Source organism: Marmota flaviventris, chromosome 6, assembly GCF_047511675.1.
Source record: "Marmota flaviventris isolate mMarFla1 chromosome 6, mMarFla1.hap1, whole genome shotgun sequence".
In the NCBI taxonomy this organism is placed as follows: domain Eukaryota; kingdom Metazoa; phylum Chordata; class Mammalia; order Rodentia; family Sciuridae; genus Marmota; species Marmota flaviventris.
In genome coordinates, this window is record NC_092503.1 from 79,300,055 (window position 1) to 79,318,117 (window position 18,063).

At 34.9% G+C, this 18,063-nt stretch overlaps 1 non-coding gene across 1 annotated transcript; it reads left to right on the top strand.

The window, feature by feature from the left end:
* Positions 1-1,810: 1,810 nt before the first annotated feature.
* On the top strand, positions 1,811-1,917 carry LOC114087012 (U6 spliceosomal RNA). Its single transcript, XR_003581742.2, has one exon. It is a non-coding gene; the product is annotated as a U6 spliceosomal RNA (small nuclear RNA).
* The last annotated feature ends 16,146 nt before the right edge of the window (positions 1,918-18,063 follow it).

Here is an 18,063-nt window from a genome sequence, read left to right on the forward strand (position 1 = left end):
ATACTATACAAGCACTTTATATCAAGGGTCAACCAAGTCATTTTCAAGTAGGGAAGAGAAACATACCTTGATGTTTCACACCAAAATATACTTTCTGTGCATATTAAGATCAAAATAAAATATTTCACAGTAAAATTCAATCTAAAAGCAAATTAAGATAATTACATAACCAATTAAAAGATTAAATTTTAAAAAGAAAAATTCAAAATGGCTGACTTCCTAAATTACACTTCAATATCTTTCTACCAACTACCTATATTGTATACCTGGAACTACAGTTACTTTTCAACTGATTCTATTTTGATGAAGTCAAACAATTCACCTGAACTATTTCAGTAAAACAATCACTTTCATTATTTTGCAGTGACCCAGTTACTCAGATTTCTTAGTACTGTGAACCCATTGGTCTGACATGTCCACTGCATATGGTCTACTTAGCCTAAACACCAAAATATGGGATGTGACCAAATCTCCTAATGTGAAATGGTTAGAATCACTGTTCTTTGATAGGCCAGACAATGGTCCTTGCAGTGATTGAGGTAGAGTCATATATAGATGTATCAGTTGGGTGCAGTTAGGGAAAGCAAAAGCTAAGTGTTGTCCAGGTGCACTCATGATCAATGATCAAAAGATCCAAGTCTCAAGCTGCTACAGAGTTTGAGTGGATACAGGATTGTAAAAGTGGCTGCATTTCTGAAACTTAGTATCTGAGCACAGATAATAGATCTCAGCATAATGCAGTACTTTCAGCAAGTTCTATAATTATAGGATGACCTTGATAAGCTGTCATGTCTAGAACATGAAATAGGAAAACAAAATTTTCCAGTGCAGTGAATATGGTTTCCCTAATAAGAACTTAAGGAAAGCTAGACGTCTTTGCTAAAAATGTAAATATTTGTCATAAACACTCACAAACACATTGTTTTGGCTCATTCTGTTTAACAGAAATACTTAAAAATAAGAGGTGATACCCTAAGTAGTACAATTTATCTCTACATTTTTTAACATTCAGTATAACCAACACTAATGATAGTTTAGATGAACTTTTTTTAATAGAACATAAAAATTTCTTAATCTATTTATATGACTATTTTTTAAATTTATTTTAATTAGTTATACATTACAGTAGAATGAATTTATGCACTTTGATATATCATACATAGATGGGGTATAATTTTTCTGATTATACATGTTGTATAATCACATTAATCATTAGATTATATATATATATATATATATATATATATATATATATATATATATATATTGTAATAATGTCTGTTTCATTATACTATCAATCCTATCCCCATATCCTTTCCCCTGTAATTCATCCACTCCCCTCTACTGAATCTAAGGTAACTCTATTCTTCCCTAGTCCCCACCTATTATTGTGAATTAGCATCCACATATTAGAGAAAACATGCAGCCCTTTTTTTTTTTGGATTGGCTTATTTCACTTAGCGTGATATTCTCCAACTCCATCCATTTACCTGCAAATGTGATGATTTCATTCTTCTTTATAGCTGAGTAATATTCCATTGAAAATATATATATATCACATTTTCTTTATCCATCATCTATTGAAGCACACCTAGGATGATTCCATATAACTATTGTGAATTGAGCTGATATGAACATTGACATTTCTGCATCACTGTGGGTCCTGATTTTTAAGTCCTTATAGTATAAACTAAGAAGTGGGATAGCTGGGTCAAATGGTGGTTTAATTCTGAGTTTTCTGAGGAATGTCCATACTTCTTTCTATAGTAGTTGCAACAATTTGCAGTCCAACCAATAAAGTATGAGTGTAGTGCTTGCTTCGGCAGCACATATACTAAAATTGGAACGATACAGAGAAGATTAGCATGGCTCCTGTGCAAGGATGACATGCAAATTCGTGAAGCGGTCCATATTTTTAGACAATGAAGGTAAAGTATTTCAACTTGAAAAGAACATAGACAGCTCAGCAAGACTGTTAAGAAACCATGAGCAGAACATCCAAGAAATATGGGATAACATCAAGAGACCAAATTTAAGAGTCATTGGGATACAGGAAGGGACAGAGTTTCAAACCAAAGGAATGAGCAATCTATTCAATGAAATAATACGAGAAAACTTCCCAGACTTGAAGAATGAGACAGAATCCCAAATCCTAGAAGCCTACAGGACGCCAAATGTGCAAAATCATAAGAGACCCACACCTAGACACATTATAATGAAGATGCCCAACATACAGAATAAGGAGAGAATTTTAAAAGCTACAAGAGAAAGGAAGCAGATCATATTTAGGGGTAAGCCAATCAGGATAACAGCTGATCTTTCAACACAGACTCTGAAAGCTAGACGATCCTGGAATAACATATTTCAAACACTGAAAGAAAATGGGTTCCAACCAAGAATTGTGTTTCCAGCGAAATTAAGCTTCAGGATGGAAGATGAAATTAAAACCTTCCACGATAAACAAAAGTTAAAAGAATTTGCAGCTAGAAAACCATCTCTTCTAAACATCCTTGGCAAAACATTACAGGAAGAGGAAATGGAAAATAACAATGAAAACCAACAGTGGGAGGTAGGAGAGTAAAGGGGGGAAAATAATCAAAGAGGAAAACAAACCATGTTTAGTAACATAAATAAACAAATATGGCTGGAAGAACAACCCATATCTCAATAATAACCCTAAATGTTAATGGCTTAAACTCACCAATCAAGAGACACATGCTAGTAGAATGGATCACAAAACAAGACCCAACAATATGCTGCCTACAGGAGACGCATTTGATAGGAAAAGACATCCATAGGCTGAAGGTGAAAGGTTGGGAAAAATCATATCACTCATATGGACTTCGGAAACAAGCAGGAGTGTCCATACTCATATCAAATAAAATAGATTTCAAGCCAAAGTTAATCAAAAGGGATAAAGAGGGACACTACATACTGCCTAAGGGAACCATACACCAACAAGACATAACAATCATAAATATATATTCCCCAAACAATGGTGCAGCTATGTTCATCAAACAAACTCTTCTCAAGTTCAAGAGTCTAATAGACCACCATACAATAATCATGGGAGACTTCAACACACCTCTCTCGCCACTGGACAGATCTTCCAAACAAAAGTTGAATAAGGAAACTATAGAACTCAATAACACAATTAATAACCTAGACTTAACTGACATATATAGAATATACCACCCAACATCAAGCAGTTACACTTTTTTCTCAGCAGCACATGGATCCTTCTCAAAAATAGATCATATATTATGTCACAGGGCAACTCTTAGACAATATAAAGGAGTAGAGATAATACCATGCATCCTATCTGATCATAATGGAATGGAACTGAAAATCAACGATAAAAGAAGGAAGGAAAAAGCATACATCATTTGGAGAATGAACAATAGGTTACTGAATGATCAATGGGTTATAGAAGACATCAAGGAGGAAATTAAAAAATTCTTAGAGATAAATGAAAACACAGACACAACATATCAGAATCTATGGGACACATTGAAAGCAGTTCTAAGAGGAAAATTCATTGCTTGGAGTTCATTCCTTAAAAAAAGAAAAAACCAACAAATAAATGATCTCATACTTCATCTCAAAATCCTAGAAAAAGAAGAGCAAAACAACAGCAAAAGAAGTAGAAGGCAAGAAATAATTAAAATCAGAGCGGAAATTAATGAAATTGAAACAAAAGAAACAATTGAAAAAATTGACAAAACTAAAAGTTGGTTCTTTGAAAAAATAAACAAAATCGACAGACCCTTAGCCATGCTAGTGAAGAGAAGAAGAGAGAGAACTCAAATTACTAGCATACGGGATGAAAAAGGCAATATCACAACAGACACTTCAGATATACAGAAGATAATCAAAAATTATTTTGAATCCTTATACTCCAATAAATTAGAAGATAGTGAAGGCATCGATAAATTTCTTAAGTCATATGATCTGCCCAGATTGAGTCAGGAGGATATAGACAACCTAAACAGACCAATATCAATTGAGGAAATAGAAGAAACCATCAAAAGACTACCAACTAAGAAAAGCCCAGGACCGGATGGGTATAGAGCAGAGTTTTACAAAACCTTTAAAGAAGAACTAATACCAATACTTTTCAAGCTACTTCGGGAAATAGAAAAAGAGGGAGAACTTCCAAATTCATTCTACGAGGCCAACATCACCCTGATACCTAAACCAGACAAAGACACTTCAAAGAAAGAAAACTTCAGACCAATATCTCTAATGAACCTAGATGCAAAAATCCTCAATAAAATTCTGGCGAATCGGATACAAAAACATATCAAAAAAATTGTGCACCATGATCAAGTAGGATTCATCCCTGGGATGCAAGGCTGGTTCAATATACGGAAATCAATAAATGTTATTCACCACATCAATAGACTTAAAAATAAGAACCATATGATCATCTCGATAGATGCGGAAAAAGCATTCGACAAAGTACAGCATCCTTTTATGTTCAAAACTCTAGAAAAACTAGGGATAACAGGAACATACCTCAATATTGTAAAAGCAATCTATGCTAAGCCTCAGGCTAGCATCATTCTGAATGGAGAAAAATTGAAGTAATTCCCTCTAAAATCTGGAACAAGACAGGGATGCCCTCTCTCACCACTTCTGTTCAACATAGTTCTCGAAACACTGGCCAGAGCAATTAGACAGACGAAAGAAATTAAAGGCATCAAAATAGGAAAAGAAGAACTTAAATTATCACTATTTGCAGGTGACAAGATTCTATACCTAGCAGACCCAAAAGGGTCTACAAAGAAACTATTAGAGCTAATAAATGAATTCAGCAAAGTGGCAGGATATAAAATCAACACGCATAAATCAAAGGCATTCCTGTATATCATCGACAAATTATCTGAAATGGAAATGAGGACAACCACTCCATTCACAATATCCTCAAAAAAAAATAAAATACTTGGGAATCAACCTAACAAAAGAGGTGAAAGACTTATACAATGAAAACTACAGAACCCTCAAGAGAGAAATAGAAGATGATCTTAGAAGATGGAAAAATATACCCTGTTCATGGATAGGCAGAACTAACATCATCAAAATGGCAATATTACCAAAAGTTCTCTATAGGTTTAATGCAATGCCAATCAAAATCCCAACGGCATTTCTTGTAGAAATAGAGAAAGCAATCATGAAATTCATATGGAAAAATAAAAGACCCAGAATAGCAAAAACAATGCTAAGCAGGAAGTGTGAATCAGGCGGTATAGCGATACCAGACTTCAAACTATACTACAGAGCAATAGTAACAAAAACAGCATGGTACTGGTACCAAAACAGGCGGGTAGACCAATGGTACAGAATAGAGGACACAGAAACCAATCCACAAAACTACAACTATCTTATATTTGATAAAGGGGCTAAAAGCATGCAATGGAGGAAGGATAGCATCTTCAACAAATGGTGCTGGGAAAACTGGAAATCCATATGCAACAAAATGAAACTGAATCCCTTTCTCTCGCCATGCACAAAAGTGAATTCAAAATGGATCAAGGAGCTTGATATCAAATCAGAGACACGTCGTCTGATAGAAGAAAAAGTTGGCTACGATCTACATACTGTGGGGTCGGGCTCCAAATTCCTCAATAGGACACCCATAGCACAAAAGTTAATAACTAGAATCAACAAATGGGACTTACTCAAACTAAAAAGTTTTTTCTCAGCAAAAGAAACAATAAGAGAGGTAAATAGAGAGCCTACATCCTGGGAACAAATCTTTACTCCTCACACTTCAGATAGAGCCCTAATATCCAGAGTATACAAAGAACTCAAAAAATTAGACAATAAGAGAACAAACAACCCAATCAACAAATGGGCCAAGGACCTGAACAGACATTTCTCAGAGGAGGACATACAATCAATCAACAAGTACATGAAAAAATGCTCACCATCTCTAGCAGTCAGAGAAATGCAAATCAAAACCACCCTAAGATACCATCTCACTCCAGTTAGATTGGCAGCCATTATGAAGTCAAACAACAACAAGTGCTGGCGAGGATGTGGGGAAAAGGGTACACTTGTACATTGCTGGTGGGACTGCAAATTGGTGCAGCCAATTTGGAAAGCAGTATGGAGATTTCTTGGAAAGCTGGGAATGGAGCCACCATTTGACCTAGCTATTCCCCTTCTCGGTCTATTCCCTGAATACCTAAAAAGAGCATGCTACAGGGACACTGCTACATCGATGTTCATAGCAGCACAATTCACAATAGCAAGACTGTGGAACCAACCTAGATGCCCTTCAATAGATGAATGGATAAAAAAAAATGTGGCATTTATACACAATGGAGTATTACTCTGCATTAAAAAATGACAAAATCATAGAATTTGCAGGGAAATGGATGGCATTAGAGCAGATTATGCTAAGTGAAGCTAGCCAATCCCTAAAAAACAAATGCCAAATGTCTTCTTTGATATAAGGAGAGTAACTAAGAACAGAGTAGGGTCGAAGAGCATGAGAAGAAGATTAACATTAAACAGGGATGAGAGGTGGGAGGGAAAGGGAGAGAGAAGGGAAATTGCATGGAAATGGAAGGAGACCCTCAGAGTTATACAAAAGTACATACAAGAGGAAGTGAGGGGAAAGGGAAAAATAATACAAGGGGGACAAATGAATGTCAGTAGAGGGGGCAGAGAGAGAAGAGGGGAGGGGAGGGGAGGGGAGGGGAGGGGGGATAGTAGAGGATAGGAAAGGCAGCAGAACACAACAGACACTAGTATGGCAATATGTAAATCAATGGATGTGTAACTGATGTGATTCTGCAATCTGTATATGGGGTAAAAATGGGAGCTCATAACCCACTTGAATCAAGTGTGAAATATGATATATCAAGAACTATGTAATGTTTTGAACAGCCAACAATAAAAAATTATAAAAAAAAACTACACTGAGATTTCATCTCACTCCAGAAAAAAAAAAAAAAAGTATGAGTGTACCTTTTTCCCCACATACTCACCAACATTTACTGTTGCCTGTATGCTTGATGATTGCCATTCTGACTGGAGTGAGATGAAATCTTAGAGTAGTTTTGATTTGCATTTCTCTAATTGCTAGAGATGATGAACATTTTTTTATATGTTTGTTGATCAATTGTATTTCTTATTCTGTGAAGTGTCTGTTCAGTTCCTTAGCACAATTATTGATTGGGTTATTTGTGTTTTGGTATTAAATTTTTTGAGTTCTTCATATATCCTAGAGATTAATGCTTTTATCTGAGGTGCATGCTTTTATCTGTAGGCTCTCTCTTCACATTATTGGTTGTTTCCTTTGCGGAGAATATTTTTAGTTTGAATCCATCCATTTATTGATTCTTGATTTTACTTCTTGTGCTTTAGAGGTCCTAATTAGGAAGTCAGATCCTAAGTTGACATGATGAAGGTTTAGTCATACTTTTTCTTCTATTAGGCACAGGGTCTCTGTTCTAGTGCCTAAGTCTTTGATCCACTTTGAGTTGATTTTGAGCAGGGTGAGAGATAGAGGTTTAATTTCATTTTGCTGCATATGAATTTCCAGTTTGGGCAGCACCATGAATATGCTATCTTTTCTCCTATGTATGGTTTCACCACCTTTATCTAGTATGAGATAACTGTATTTGTAGGTTTGTTTCTGTGTCTTCTATTCTGTACAATTGGTCTATGTGTCTTTTTTGTGCCAATACCATGCTGTTTTTGTTACTATAGCTCTGTAGCATAGTTTAAGGTCTGATATTGTAATGCCTACTGTTTCACTTTTCTTGTGAAGGATTGTCTCTTATTTTTCCAAATAAACTTCATGATTGCTCCTTCTATTTCTATGAAGAATGTCATTCTATTTTAATAGGAATTACATTAAATCAGTATAACATTTTTGGTGTATAGCCATTTTGAAAATATTAATTCTGCCTATCCAGGAGCATGGAAGATCTTTCCATCTTCTAAAGTCTTCTTCAATTTCTTTCTTTAGTGTTCTGTAGTTTTCATTGTAGGGGTTTTTCACCACTTTTGTTAGATTGATTTATAGGTGTTTTGTTGTTGTTGTTGTAATTTGAGACTATTGTGAATGAGGTAGTTTTCCTAATTTCCCTTTCAGTGGATTCATTGCTGATGTATAGGAATGTATTTTATTTATGGGTGTTGATTTTATTTCCTGCTACTTTTATGAATTCCTTTATCAAAAGCCTATGAACCAAGGGCTGGGATTGTGGCTCAGTGGTAGAGTGCTCATCTAGCACATGCAAGGCCCTGGGTTCAATCCTTAGAACCACATAAAAATAAATAATAAAGATATTGTGTCCAACTACAACTAATAAATAAATAGATAGATAGATAGATAGATAAATAAATAAATAAATAAAAGCCTACCAACCAAGAAAAGCCCAGGACCAAACAATTCTCAGCCAAATTCTACAAGACTTACAAAGAAGAATTAACACCAATACTCCTCGAAGTATTACATGAAATAGAAAAGGAGGGCACCCTTCCAAACTCATTCTATGAGGCTAATATCACGTTGATTACAAAATCAGACCAAGATACTTCAGGAAAGAAAACTTCAGACCAATATCCCTAATGAACATCGATGCAAAAATAAAATTCTGGCAAATCATACACAAAAACATATTAAAAAGATAGTGCACCACAATCAAGTGGGATTCATCCCAGGGATGCAGGGTTGGTTCAACATACAGAAATTAATAAACATAACTCATCATATTAAGACTTAAAATCAAGAATCATAAGATCATCTAAATAGATGCAGAAAAAGCATTTGATAAAATACAGCACCCCTTAATGTTCAAAATACTAGGAATATCAGGAACATACCTTAACACCATAAAAACTATATATGCTAAATCCAAGGCCAGCATCATTCTAAATGGAGAAAAAAATGAAAACATTCCCTTAAAAATGAAACAAGACTAGCATGCCCTCTGTTACCACTTTTGTTCAACATTGTCCTTGAAACTCTAGTGAGAGCAATTAGAATGATAAAAGAAATTAAAGGGATAGAAATAGATTAAAAAAAAACAAACCTCTAACTATCACCATTTGCCAATGATATGATTCTACATCTAGAAGATCCAAAAAATTCCACCAGAAAACTTCTAGAATAATAAATGAGTCATTTTATATTGCAATGCATCATGAATTCAAAACTTTTAAAAACATCACTATCTGTCCTTAAGTTTATCCAATTTCAAGATTTTCTTCCCATCCTAAAACATCACAATTAGAATACATTAACATAAGAGATTATTTATATAATGAATTTGTATAAATAAAAATTGCACTGATTCCATCAAAATCATTTTCTACCTACTTAAAGTTTTCCTCTCAAAATTTCTAATCTAAATGAAATAAATTATAACTTCCTATGATTTTTAGCCCATTAGAAATATGTTTGTATATTTCAGTTTTTGTGTTTTTAAGAAAAAATGATCTAGTTTTCCTACTGATATTATATTTATACATAGTTTTATAAGAAAAATATTCAAAGTATATCTTGACTTATATATTTTTTTTTTTTTTTTTTTGTTATAGGGGCGGGGGTACTGGGGATTGAACCCAGGGGCACTCAATGACTGACCACATCCCCATCCCTATATTTTATTTAGAGAGAGGGTCTCCCTAATTGCTTAGGGCCTTCCTAAATTGCTGAGCTGGGTTTGAACTTGCAATCCTCCTGCCTCAGCCTCCCCAGCTGCTGGGATTACAGGAATGCACCACCACATCCGGAAACACTTAGTTTGAATACAGTTTCTGTTAAACCATCCAATAAATGTGAGACAATTAAATTTTTAGTTGGGGATTTTTCAAAGTTTGGGGCTAAAAATGTTATAAACTTGGTGTTATGGTTTAAAAGTGATGTGTCCTCCAAAAGCTCACTTGTGACACAATAACTGGAGGCAGGTGGGGTGTAGCTGGAGGAAGTGGTTAATTGGAGGTGGTGTGCATGTCTATGAGGTATATATTTTGCATTTGGAGAGTATAGTCTCTCTTTCTACTCCCTGATCACCATGACATGAGCTGTTTCCTTCTGCCACTCACACTCTACCATGATGGTCAGCCTCACTTCAAGCCCTGAGGAATGAAGCCAGCCTTCTATGGACTAAGATCTCTGAAACCATGAGCCCTCAAATAAACTTTCATCCTCTATAGTTGTTCTGGTCGGGTCTTTTAGTCACAGCAGGAAAAAAAAAAAAAACTGACTAAAACACTTAGGCAGTGGAATTTAACTCTTAATACCACTAAAATATACTCACATAAAATTTACAAACAGGATTATCAAATAGCCAAGTAAAGCAAAGTTATCCTTTTGACAGTAACATCTCTGGTTGGAGAGGAAGCAACATATTCCATTGTTAAATGGATAAGGTTACTGATAAGCTGAGAAAGATACAAAGAAACACTCTAGATCCGTAGAGATTTAGATGCCCACTCATTGCCCACTCAAAACAAGTCATTTAAGAAGTGACCCTATGAACTAAAAATAGCACAATAGACTGGCACGTTCCCTCCGACCATCTAACCAAGTTACCACTCTTAATTCTTCCCTATCTCCAGACTCACCCTGAAGCAAGAGTTAAAGACAGGTAGTTAGTGTAGAATAGGTAAATCAAATCAGTCAGACTGAGAAAACGGGACTTGAGTCCAGGAAATTGGAAACCACTCCTGGGAGATTCGAATGTTCATGCCTCCAGAGCCCTTTGATAATTCCCGAAAATGTTGTTAATGAAGCAACTTCTGAGCAGAGGGCTACTAACCAACACCTCCTGGGCTGTTGCTCCCTTCCTGCCTAGCACTCCACCTAGGCCCTTCCAGCCTGCCTGCTCACCGCCCCCTGGCCATTCCACTAACATCCCCCAGTCACTATGCAGAATGAGGGGGAATGAACAAGATAAGGCAGAAGAATGCAGGAGGACAAGGGAAACTTTAGACTTCCTCATCCCACGGATTCAGCCTTTGAGTCCTCTTCTTCCACCCAGGAGAAGTCTGTTTTACTATTCTTTAATCAAGCTTCTTACTTTCAACTCTTGTTTGCCTAGACACACTTCTCTGGTGTTATCCTTCAACATTTGAACAAGCAGGACTCATCAAGGTACCAGTAACCAGCAATATCAAATCCTGCCCCAGAATTTGGAACTAACACGGCCCCAAATTCTACAATGATGAGCTGAGTGGGCTATGACAGTAAAGTGGCAGTTCTGTTCTGATATTGGTATTATATTATTTAATTCACTTATTTTTTCAAAAATATTTATTGAGTGTATTATGAAGCAGGAATGATGCTGGTCGTAGGACTGCACGAGTGGGTAAAATTAGCTAAGGAGGATTTTGAGTTCAAAATCAGATTCAGCAATGGTGAGGCATTAGGCAACTCAGTGAGACCCTGTCTCTAAATAAAATACAAAATAGGGCTGGGATATGGCTTAGTGGTTGAGTGATCCTGATTTAACCCCTAGTACCCCCCCAAAAAAGAACAGGAATAGAAGTGATGAGAAAGACAAAGTAGACAGCTGTTACAATGGCCCAGGGAAGAGATGATGTGGCGGTGACTGTGAAAATAAATACAAGCAGCATATTTGAGATGTTGAAGTAAACGAGATAAAGCTTGTTGATGAGTAGGATGGTATGGACTTTTGAGTTTCTTGCTTGAGCAATTGGCTGGATGTTATTGACATTTATTGAAACAGAGATAACTGGGATAAGAGCAAGTTGTTTGGTTTTAATTGGATTATTTGTTATTCATGTTGCCATTGTTGTTTTACGGGTTAAGGGAGGATATGAATGGAGAAATTTGTTTTCTTGTAAAGGAGCAAAGTATTGATAGTACCTGCTTATCTACCAAGAAATTGGATGTATGATTCTGGAGTGCAGGTGAGAGCTTGGAGCTCTAGATAAATATTTGGAAGTTATCAGGCTTTTTGCTGCTGTTGTTTTGTTTTATCCTATTAAGGAAAACATTGAAATATGACAGAATATGAAAGCAACCTTGGGATAAAGAAGCTTCATGCTTTCAGCTTAAGTTAAAATGATTGTGTTTGAATCTTTGAAAGCTGACAAGAATATTCAGGAAAGAGGGATTAAATTACTAAAATAAAAGAGGAAAGGCAATAAGTATAGATCGAAAGTATTTGAAAAAAACAAAATTAGTAAATTCCATTCTTATACGTGGAAGGAAAATAAATCAAGCGGAAATACACGAGAAATAAAGCAAGGAAGAAAAAAATGAATATTCCATGGAATATCTCATTCCCAAGCATTTCCCTGCTATGTTATCTGTGTCCTTGGATTCTCTTTTAATATTCTACCCAAACACCAAGTTTCCCCTGACCTGGTTCTCAATGAGCTGGAAATCCCATTGCTTCACTACCTTGCTCCACATATGAGGCTTAACACCCTCTTTACTTTTTCATCTCTTCCTGTCTAGTTCACTGCCAAACACTTGGTCTTGGGTCATCTTCCATTTGTTAGCTCTGTTTCAGCAAACATTGATATCAGAACTCTGAAATTTCATATCCCTGTGTCCAAGACACTAACTGGCCACTACTCCCGCTTCTCAGTCAATGGCTCTGATGGATGTCCTTCCCTAAATTTTGTCATGGAATTTCTTTATCAAATGGTTTTGATGAGTTGATGAGTACTTCTGCTGCAAAGATTTGAGAAAACCTTATACTCTAATTAAGAAATTAGAAATTTAGGTACCGCATGATCAAATTTGCAGAATATGATATTCTTACTTAGAATAGTTCACACAGAAAAATGTGTCATGAAATCCTACTAATCTGATCTTGCATAGCAGAAATAAGTTTATCTGATGTAATAGCCTTAAACTGGGTAGGTGAGAGAAAACCTAGCAATTCCAGATGTTTCCAAATTTCAAACTAATGGGTAGTAAATGTTTACCATCCTATCTCTGGAAACAGTGGTCTTGATGATCTTCAGAAGCAACCAACATAAAAGATGTAGTCAAATACCTGTTATATTAATCTTGTCGAATCATCAAAAATAGCCAATTTTTGATAAATTGCTTTCTCTCAACCCAAAAGAATGTATTGTTTTTCTTATGATTTCCATGGACCTTCAAGTATTCAACTTCATAGAATCCTTAATGAAATTATGACTATCTATATATAAATTTTAAATATCACAATTCTGCTTAATAGAGTAACACTAAATAAAAAAGCAACAGAAGGAGTCTGTTTTGTATATTTCTAAGCATTCACTTACGCAAGCCAGTAAGTTCTGTACAGAAGCAAAGAGAACATTGATTAGTCTGGTAGTTCAGTTCAATGAAGTTCTTTTAAAAGCGATTCTGCTATATTTTATCCTTCCAAAGGGCTATTATTTACATTTCTCTATGGCAGCAATGTTAGTATAAGGCTAGTATTATGTTTATTATAAGGTTACCATTACGTTCTCAGGATAGGCTTATATAAAAAGAACATTTGACTTAAATCATATAGAACTAGGTTTGAATCATAGGATCTCACTGACTTGGTGATTTGACTATGAGTTATTGAGTCATACTACATCTCTGACCTTTACCTTTATGATGTGTAAAAATAAAGAAAATAAGTCATTTTCTCACAGGAATGAGAGGATTGAATGATACATCATTTACAAATAGCCCAGTTGCTGGAATATGCTAGATGGTCAATGCCTGTTGGTCCCTTCCTTTCAATTCAAATAAGGAAAACAGAGGTAAAGGTAGTGCAGTGGATCTTTCAGCATCCAATAAACAATTATATAAAGCAAAAGGGTTCCAATCAGACTCCTTTGTCTTCCCTCACAATAACAGCCAATTTATCACTTAAAATATGAAAAGTCCACTCAACGAATATGTTCTGTTTCTAAATATTAGCACAGTTGGTTACATACAATAATAACAGCTCCTGTTAAAGACTTCGCCCCACCCAAAACCCCAATTAGTGCTACAGAAATAGAAACTATCTGGGGACCAGACAGGGACAGATTGCTGTTTATCCAGTCAGTGGTGAAAGCTGGGCAAAGGTGTCTGTGACAGTGAATCAGTAGCGCCATCTATGTGTGAGAAAAATAGCATGTTTTGGTGACATCTTTTTCAATAAAGTGATGGTTTTGGCATTACAGAAAGTAAACAGCAATAGTCCACGGCTTAGATTCTGAGCCACGTAGCTTTCCTGCAGGGACTCTGTTCAACTTCTGAACTTGAAGATTCTAAGCCAGTGGTTTAGATTAGATATGGACAGTTGGACTGAACAGATAGGAAAAGCTGCTGAAAAGACCTCTACAATGTTGAAAACCATTTAATAAATACAGTATAAAAACCTGTAAACATTGGATGGCATAGAAAGATATTCACATTTTATCTAAAAGTCTAGTTAGTCATTCCTACATAAGAAGAAAAATCTAATTATTTTTATCTTATATAAGTACAGCAAAGAAATCCAAATTTACATATACATGTTCAATATCATATATATACACATATTACATGTTGTAAAAACACAACATGAGATGAATCCTTTAAACACACTTTTCAGTGCACATTATGATATTGTTTTCTATAGGTATAATGTTATACAGCAGAATTCTAGAGTTTAATCATCTTGCTTAACTGAAACTTTATGCCCATAGGTTGGGAATTTCCCCATCCCTCCCTTTCCTAAGCCCCTGGAACCTACTATTCCATTTACTGATTCTATGAGTTCAACTACTTCCTATAAGTGACATTACACAGCATTTGTCTTTCTTTAGCTTATTTCATTTAGAATATTGTCACTAAAGTTCATCCACATTGTCACAAATTGCAGAATATCCCTACCATTTTAAGGCAGAATAACGTGTGTGTGTGCACGCCCGCGTGCATGTTACACTTTATTTATCTGCTCATCTGTGAATGAACAATTTATTTATCTGCTCATCTGTGAATTGCTTTCACATACTGGCTATGGATAATACTGCTGCAATCAACATGGGAGTGCCAATATCTCTTTGAGATCATGATTTCAATTATTGTGGATAAATACCAGGATCACATCAAAATTATATTTTAAATTTTTTGATGGACCTCCATAATGTTTTCCAGAGCAGCTACTCCATTGTTTATTCCTACCAACAGTGTGACATACAGGAGGGTTCCAATCTCTCTACATCTTGTTTTTTTTTTTTTTTTCTTTCTTTTTTTTCCAGATAGATAGATAATTGCCAGCCTGACAGGATTAAGATGGTATCTTGTTGTGGTTATGTTTTCATTTCCCTGATGATTAGGAAAATTGAACACTTTTTTTTCATATACCTGTTGGCCACCTGTATGTCTTTTTGGAGAAAAGTCTATTATATGGTTTCAGCCTCAGAATAGCAATAAAAACACCAATGGTATTTCCTAACTTTAAACTAAAAAATCTTAATTTATCTTTTTAAACTAAACTAGAGCAGAAATGCCAAAATTTATCTTTGTAGTTTGCTCTCCATAACTAAATTCAAGTGTTTCTCAAAAAGTAATATTTTCAAGAACATATAAATTAAAAATTTTGCAAATTAAATAAATTTATCTTTCAATAATTTTCAAGAATTAGTATTTATTTCACAGTAGTGAAGTATGAACACAATATTTTATAATATATATATATATATATATATATATGTTCACATTTGAATATAATTATATACTTATTTTTTAAATACAGTGACATATCAGATGGAAACACTTATCCTGTTAAATTTAAGACTATAATAATGTCCAAGATTCCTTAATTTGCAGTGGGAAGGATAGGGGAAAGAGATCACTTGGGAGAGATAGGGTTTCACACCCATTCTTCTGACCTTATAACTTCCTGAGATTATCCTAAATCATATGTTCACCTAATATTTCCTTCAGCATTTGGTAAAACCTGAAGTCATCCCAACACTATATCAGAGAAACTGCAATATATCAGATTTGCCAAAATATAAGTACAAAATAAAACTTCAGTTTTTTAAATAATTCAGCAAAAGAGATTTGTTCCTTTGAACCACACATGGATCACCTTTGAAAAAATCTTTTTGCTTGGATGTGAATAACGCTTTGTCCCACTATTACATTTAAATAGAAAATGTAAAGAAAGAAGGTGGGATGAAGAGACTAACAATTATTGATTAATTTATTCAATTATTTTTCCACATACTTCACATTTACTATCTCACTCAATCTTTCCCACAGTCATTCAAGAGAGTGTTAATATTTCTATTTTACAGATGGAGAAACTGAGGCTAAGAGAGATTAACAATTTATCAAAATCCAACGCAGTTAGTAAATAGCAGTCAAGATTTATATTTATATGCCATACAGCATACATGAAAGGATAAACATTAAAATATTATGCTAATTTTAAAAAGCCAGGCACAAATGAATACCGAACTACAGTGTTAGAAGTTAAGACTGTAGTTTTCTTTAGGGGTGATGGTGTGTGGAAGGGACAACAATTAGACTACTGATATGTAGACAATGTTCTGTTTCTTTATGTACTGCCAATTCATAAATGTTTATTTTGTGATAATTCATCAAGTGTACACTTATAATTTCTGTACTCTCTTTATATTGTACTTTTAAAAAATATCCTTTTTCAGTTGGATGAGCCATCTGTTACATGGCATGTAAGATTGAACTAATTCCATCAGAGCACATCTCATTGGCTTTTATCAAGTCCAAATATCTGAGGAGCTAAGCAAAACATCTTTCCAAACCAACTTGCATTAGACATCTGCAATTCTATTTCGGATCCCATCACATCCTCAGAGGTCAGAGAAAACCCCTTTAAAATAAAAATACGCACATGTTATATACAGCCCACCACATTACAGATAACTCAGATCAAGAATTGGCTTTTATTAAAAATGATGTAGTTTTATTCTTTCTATATCAGGTTCCTTGGCCCAACCATACCTAGAAAATATACTACAGTGTGACTTGTATTTCCATCCATAATATGGTTTTATAATCAAAAGAAAGCTTTGCATCTCATTTCTAAGCCACAGAAAGGACAGGGTAGAGAGGAAAAGACTATATGACGTCCCTCAACCTCCAGTTGCACTTTACCAGCTTTAGCACTGGAATCCCAGATCCCAGGAAACCCTCAGTCCTATGCAAACTAGAATGGTGGACCACACTGCACAGAATCAAGCCAAATTATCAATGATCTTAATATAATATAATATACTTTGAAATATAATATATAAATATGATATATTTAATATACTTTGAAATCTCCTCAATCTATCACAACTTTACTAGGTTTTTTATCACCATAATTCAGAAATATGGCAGATTTGGAATCCTGACGATGCTCCTGCCAAATGAGAATTTCACAAGGGTTTTTTGAAGAAGAAGACCTATGATGTCCTGAAGTATTAATCTGTCAGAGACCAATATTAGTAAACTAAAAGGTTACTTTGTAATATTCTAAACATTTACTAATCATTAGAAATAATGTATCTGGCATGGTTTATGAAAGAAACCATTGTTGCAAACCATAACTTCAACAGTAGCAAAGTGGCTCTTTTAAAATGGATAACTGTATAATAAACTGTTATATATATTTGATACAAGAAATCTACATTGAAGATATACCTTCAAATCAATTATATCTTATAGTCTAGGAAATGCATTATTGTTTTCATTTGTTTAGTAAAAACAGAAAATGTGGTAATGGCATCTTTGGCCCATAAAATTCTACAATCACACCCATATTATGCAAGCAAATGGACTAAGCCTGCCAGAAGAAGAAGGAGAGTCCAGAGAAACATGAATAGCCTTTTATCTGTCTCTGAGTACATAAGGTAGAAATTTTAGAGAAATTAGCCGAGAAAGACAGTAGCAGCTAGACCCTCTAGAGGTAGGAAGGCAACTTGAGGTGATATAAGTCCTGGCTTCAAAGGTGTAGAGAATACCATGAAAGTAGTCCTAGTCTTAAAGGTACATTCTGTCCCTAATTTAGATAGGAACAGGAAAACTAAAACACAGGGAATATAAGTGAAAGGCACATGGACTGACACTTTGATAACATAACCTGCTCTGAATAG